The following is a 6,612-nucleotide window of genomic DNA, read 5'->3' on the forward strand; positions in this document are numbered from 1 at the left end:
GGGTTCAGGAGGGGCCATCCTGGCAGGCTGGCAGCATGGCTCTGTCAATGCGGCCTCCCATCGGTTTCCGCTCCCCTGGGGCGCTGGGGGAGGAGGCCAGGGGCAGACACTGGAAGTCAGTTATTGTGGGTTAACTCTGCCGCTGCATTTTATTCCTGAATCTTTGCTGCTCACACCCCCGTGGGGGCCGCAGGGTTGTGCCAGCCTCTCCCCCCAGAGCACCTGGCCACAGCTATAGGTGCAGACAGCTAGATGTGCACCAGGTACAGCAAGGTGTTAGCATCTAATGCACACTGCAGTGGTAGAGCTAGTGCCATTAAATAGACACACCCCACCTGCTCCCTTCCGAGGGGTTAGGCTCAGCACACAGAGGAATACATGCAGAAAGCAAGCCCCTCATGCACGCCACCACTTCCCAGCTGGGAACTATCACAACTGAACCCAGTCAGCACTTTTCATAGCCCCTCCTGAGCCACTGGGTGAGGAACAGCTGGATTCAGGTGGGTGAGGAGCAGCTGGATTCAGGACTCCACTCCACAGATCCTATAGCCAGGACTGTTTGGAATGATTGTGGACCTGGGCTTTCATCACGGAGCTTTAGGTGCCCAAAGTTTGGCTGCCGTTGTTCCTTACCCGCTCGTGTACTGCCTACACAAGAACCCCACCATGACACAACCCGAGGGAAGCTCAGGCAATCCCGAGCGAGCCTGGGGTGTGAGGAGAAGGACACAAGCCCCAGCAGAGGAAGAGGCAGTAGAAGATGAAGTTCTGTTGCAATAAGCACCTTCGTTTGAGCAGTGGGAGGTGAATTAAAGCCACACTGGGGATCAATGAGCTCCTGTTTTCCTGGCAGTTGTTACGGGCTAGGACAAGCAGTCCTGTTCCTGCACACACATTAACCGCAGCCACTCGGCCCTCAACTTCTGCACACGTGCAGTTTACTTGTGGAAGTGGCTTCTCATGCTGTCTCAGGAACTGATCAGCTGGGCTTGCCCCGTGCCCAGGACTGCCTTCCCTGCAGCTTCAGGACCTGACCCAGTCCACCTCCCTGTGATGCATTGATAAGGTGAAGGACTCTGCAAAGGGAGGTTTCCCACTGGACAGGCCACTTCTCTGAAGGTCCCACCTTGCAGGAGTCTCAGTCCGGTGCTTGATGTCCCTCAGTGCTAATCAGGCACAACTCCCTTAGCTCTTCCACTGCCAGACCCTGGAGGAGCTATGCTAGGGCCAAGGGGAAGTGAGACATCCTCCTGGCCCATGTCAGGTCAGGGTCTAGTTCCTCCCTCGCTAGCTCAATCCATACACACACCCCCTTAGGAGCAGCGCTGCCCCCCAGATTGGTGTCAGCACAGTGTCGCGAGCAAGCCCCAAACAGCCCCTCTGGCACAGGCAGGGGAAGTGCTGCCAGGATGCCGACAGGCTCACAGAAGTGGAACTAACACACTCTCAGACTTCTCAGCGGGGGCCTCACACAGCCAGGCGCATGGTGGATCAGTCACTAGGGCCTGAAGCTCTCTTGCTCTGTGAGCCGAAGTCACCCTCTCTAGAAAAACAGTCTTCCCTGAAAAGACCGAGCCTCACTTGCACTGCATGCTTCACAAGGAGCCCAAATAGCCCAAGGCATAGGGGGGATTTTAATGGGGAGTTTAAAACATTTCAAGCCCCACCAAGGGGCTGCAGTGGCCCTGCTCTGCCTTTCAGCTGTCTGGGATCCCCTAGAATAGCTGCTGGTTGCAGTGAGACAGGTGAAAGGTAACACAGGCAGGCTTGAATCTATACTCAGTCTTTTCTGCTTGGAGGCATAGAGCCTTTTGGGAGATAGCAGAGGGACCAGAGCCTCCACCCTGACCTCGTAGAGTGTGGTGGTGCTGAGAGATGATCTGGAGACCAGACTCCTCCAGATACGATTGGGGCCAATATGGGCCCAGGAGGTTCAGCAGACCTGCCACTGCAGAGTTTTGCCAGGACTTTGGCTACCAGCATGACTGGTGCACAAGCAATACCTGGTAAGGGGAGAAAAAAACTCCTCCAGCCCCATCAACGAACACAGATAGGGAAGGAAAATACTTTTCTCACCTGTGGTAGTCCCCTGTAACTCTAGCAGTCAGTCATTCCTGCTGTCTTGTCACTTGAACAAGCAGAGTGTGAATTTTATACTCCCTAGAAAAAACAGCTAGTGCTGTAGACTGGAATTTTCAAGGGGCTCACAGGGTTTGGAGGCTTAACTCCAATCACCACTGAGCAGGAAATGGGTGCCTAAGTCTCCTAGCCCCCCACCCCCAACTCCCCACCTTGATGCACTTCAAGTGCCCCCTGGGGAATAGAAAGGAAGGGATTGTTAGTTCCACCATTGAACACTTGAGGGTTTGTTTGTTTTTGCTGACCCCCTTTTACCCCAATCACTTGTCAGCTGGTGGGAGCAGAGCCGCTGGCTCGCCCAGCCCCGCCCCGGGGTGGAAGTGGTTTTATTTTGGCACCGGGAGAGCTCTCTCCCCACAGTAAAGAGCAGCCATCCAGCTCCCCCTACACTGGCACAGCTGCAGCGGCACAGCTGTGCTGTTGTAAGGTGCGCAGTGTAGACTTTATTTGCCTTTGCAGGTCCCCTTTAAGGGGAGAAGTCACACAGAAGGTTAAAGTAGAAAGTTTTATGCAACCTTGTTTGCATTTGCTAACAACTTCCCAAAGCTTTCACCTTTCAGGCTCAGATTCTCCAGCCTGTCCCTCCGCTCCCTTCACATCTACGCTCGTCCTATGGCTTTGCTTTGGGGTTTTTGCACCAATGTACAACCCCTGAACTGGTTACACTCAGCCATGTAAGTCACCAGGGCAATCACCCTCTTGCAGTCTCTCCCCCTTAGGGACTGCTCTCATTGGAGTCATTTATACCAGTGCCAACCCCCTTACTCCAGCCAAGCCCTAGCCTGGGCTGAGCGTGAGATTTCTGGGTGTTGGAAGTTGGAGTGGACACAGGCCAGCTGTTTTTGAATATGAAAAGGGGAGCATGGAGAGATGTGTTTCTGCATTGTAAAAATATACCTATGACCTCTTTAAACAGCCCTGCAGCTATAGAACTAGCCCGCGGTTAGAAAGGCATGAGAAGGTTCTCTTGAAAGCCTGTTTTGACTGGACAGTGGTGAGCCGTGGTGTATTGCACCGACAGTCTCTGTCCGGGTTTTGTTCTCAGAAAGCTGACAGATTTTGAGTCGAGAGGTCTGAATGCCTGTAGCTGTATTCCACAGAGTCTAGCATCAGTGCACATGGGCGACAGTGGAAGACACCTCACTGTTAATCACAAGCACTTTATGGAGTTAGTCAGCAGCCGAAGATGGCGTGCAGCATGGGAGACTACACCAAGCACCGACCCTTTTACTTGGCTGTAGCTGCTCCACAGATTGTCACTGTAAATGCAATTAGGATTTGGTCAAATTTAGCTTTAATTTAAATTGGAAAGGTGAAGGCAGGAAGCTTCTACCCTTTATAGGAGAGGGGGCTCCTGCTACAGTCTTCCAGTAATGTGTAAGACAGGCCAGTCCCAGGGGTATAAGTTATCTATAGTACTATCCTACTGCCAGTTTTTGAAAACCAGCAGCACTAAACTCCCTTTCATACAGGTCATCTAAATTCACAGCTATAGTACTGGCCTAGTTAAGGGGCCTGTATTGTAGCTAAAGGCTGTGCTATGCTTAACCTAGGTGAACAGCTAAGCTAGCTTTATGAAGTGCCTCCTACCATGAACTGCACCTTTGGAAGGGCTGCATTGCTGGATACAGACCAAGTGCCTGACACTCACTCAGGTGAGAAGTTCTTGCTATTTATAAAAAGAACAGGAGTACTTGTGGCACCTTAGAGACTAACAAATTTAAGGTGCCACAAGTACTCCTGTTCTTTTTACGGATACAGACTAACACGGCTGCTACTCTGAAACTTGCTATTTATGTTCCAACACCCCATCCCAATAGCAGCCAGCAGGGGTGGGGCTCCTTACCCCGAGAACAGATGTTAACCATACCCTATTTTCACTGTCACGCTGATTCACTAAGCATAACAAGTTACAAGCTGCTTTGTGTTTATCTCCAGCTTGTAGAAAGACTATGAAGTACTATATTTAGGAGCTAGTAGTCTATGACCCTTTCCTTACATACAACATGGTAATGCATATGCACAAGGGGACAAAGTTGCTCCTTAATTTGTCCAAAAAACCTGCTTTAGGTGTAAGGTTCTTAGATAGTGTATGAATTCCATGGCACTTGTCTTGACCAGGGCTGTGGCATGGAGGAATAAAGCCACAGCAGCTGGCTCCAGGCTTGATACAACCACACCGAGTGCTAGGAAGGATGTAGGATTGGAGTAGGAGTTATGAAACCTGCACCATTGTGCCTGCACATCTCAGGCCAGAGGGGGCAAGCTCCTCTAGAGCTCAGCCCAACACAACCTCATTTTCCTCCCACTGCAGGGGTTTAAGTTGGAGTTTAGCTGCATGAGCTGAAGTGCTGCCCACAGCTGGTTTGTAACGATTCAGAGGATGCAGTAGCTAAATACACAGGTAAAGGAGCTCCCCTTTGTATCGCATCATTCCTTAGAAAGACTCCTTTACTTTGCTAAGCTCCAAAAACACATGGCTGCAATTTCTGCAAACACTCCTAATGTGCTGTCATCAGTCATTTCCTCCCAAACAGGGCCATGCACCTCTAAAGACTAGTGTCAGGCCAAAGTCAACCCTTTTTTTTTTTTTTTTAAATGAGGGGGAAAATTTCCCCCCACTGAATGCTCAACCAACCCCACCCCCAACCTTCTGACCATGAGGAGGAATCACTACCCCAATATTCCCTGCATGAGAGGTGCCCTCAGTCCATGGCTTTTAGCCAAGCATTCCAGCCATTAGACCAACACATTTAAAGCTCTTGGTTTCCAGCCAGTTACTAGTGAACTGTAACACTACAAAGGTTGGGGAAAACCACCCTGCAGCCTCTACCACCCAGATCATGTTTTGAGAGCAGCTTAGAAATAAGGCACACTGAGCCCAAGCTACGCTCAGGCTGCAGAGAACCATTATTGCTCTTGGCCTGAAAGCTGGAAAAAGAATGCACTGAATTGGCACTAGCCTGAGGATTAAACCCTACTGATCAGGGTGAATGCCTGCAGCCTATTCCCCCCACCCCAATGCAAAGGAATAAGACTCCAGCTTCCCCTCACTGGTGTTTTTCTGTTTTTTCTTCCCTCTAATAAATCTTTTCCTATGTTGTCTTCATCTCCCCAGGGTGTGTTCTCTACCTCCTAATGTTTTCTCCCCTTCTACATCCCCTACATTTCCACTGGACTTTTCTCGTTTAGCTCATTACACACACCCATTTCCCCTAGGGTGTGGGCATTTTATTAGATACCTTTGCCAAAGGAGTAAGCAGAAGACGGATAAAAGAGGTTTGGTCTGTGGGACTGTCCAGGAGCAATCCCCAAATCAAGTCTTCTACCACCGTTGTGTGAAAGGAGTCCTTCAAGACCCTGCTTAGCAGCTCCATGTTTTACCTCAGCCTCTGGCTAGTATGTATGGTAAAGGTCAAACTCCTAACAGTTACTGGGGAACAGTGTGTTCTTCCAACGTCCCACACATCTCCAGACTGCTGTGAGAATGGGAGGTCTCCACAACTCTACCTCTCCTCCCCTGGATTCTACTACTGAGTCCTCCTTCCCAGTCAACTTACCTATGCAGCTGCTCAGCTCCATGGTACATACATCGTGGATCATTTGACGACTACAAATCCCGGTCAGGAATCACAATTTTTATGCAAGGTGGCAAGTTAACAAAGCATGGCAGAGTGCTGTATAGAAAGACACAGGACTGATGCTCATTGTCAAAATGCTGCCTCAAAGCCTCCCTGATTCAAATAGCCCCCCGTTGTGCCCCTCAAATAGCCCTCGTATCTGGCTGCTCAAATTCAGCAGCCAGGTGATCTGCCTCCACCCTGGGGGAAACTTTTCACCCTTAGCTTCACAACTATTGTGGAGCACACACCTGGCTGCTATGACCATAGGAATATTTTCCTGATTTAGGTCTAACTTGCCATAAAGGCAGCGCCAGTGTGCTTTTAATCTGCCAAAGGCACATTATCTGGTCATCTGCACCTACTTAGCCTATTGTTGAAGTGCTCCTTGCTGCTATCCAGGTTTCCTGTGTAAGGCTTCATGAGCCATGGGATTAAGGGATATGCTGGATCTCCCAGGATCACTATGGGCTTTTCAACACACCCCACTGGAATCTTCTGGTCTGGAAAGAAAGTCCCTGCTTGGAGCTTTCTGTATAGGCCAGTGCTCCTGAAGATGCATGCGTCATGCACTTTTCTGGACCACCCCACACTGAGGTCAGTGAAATGGCTACAGTGATCCACAAGCACCTGCAATACCATAGAGAAGTACCCCCTTCTATTGATATACTCCATCACAAGATGGTCCGGGGCCAAAATTGGAATACAAGTGCAATCTATCATCCCTCTGCAGTTAGGGAATCCCACTGCCACAAAGCCATTCACTATCTCATGCACATTGCCAAGAGTCACCATCCTTCATAGCAGGATGTGATTAATGGCTCTGCACACTTGCGTTAATGCAGCCCCAATG

Source organism: Emys orbicularis, chromosome 10 (genome assembly GCF_028017835.1).
Source record: "Emys orbicularis isolate rEmyOrb1 chromosome 10, rEmyOrb1.hap1, whole genome shotgun sequence".
Taxonomy (NCBI): Eukaryota; Metazoa; Chordata; order Testudines; family Emydidae; genus Emys; species Emys orbicularis.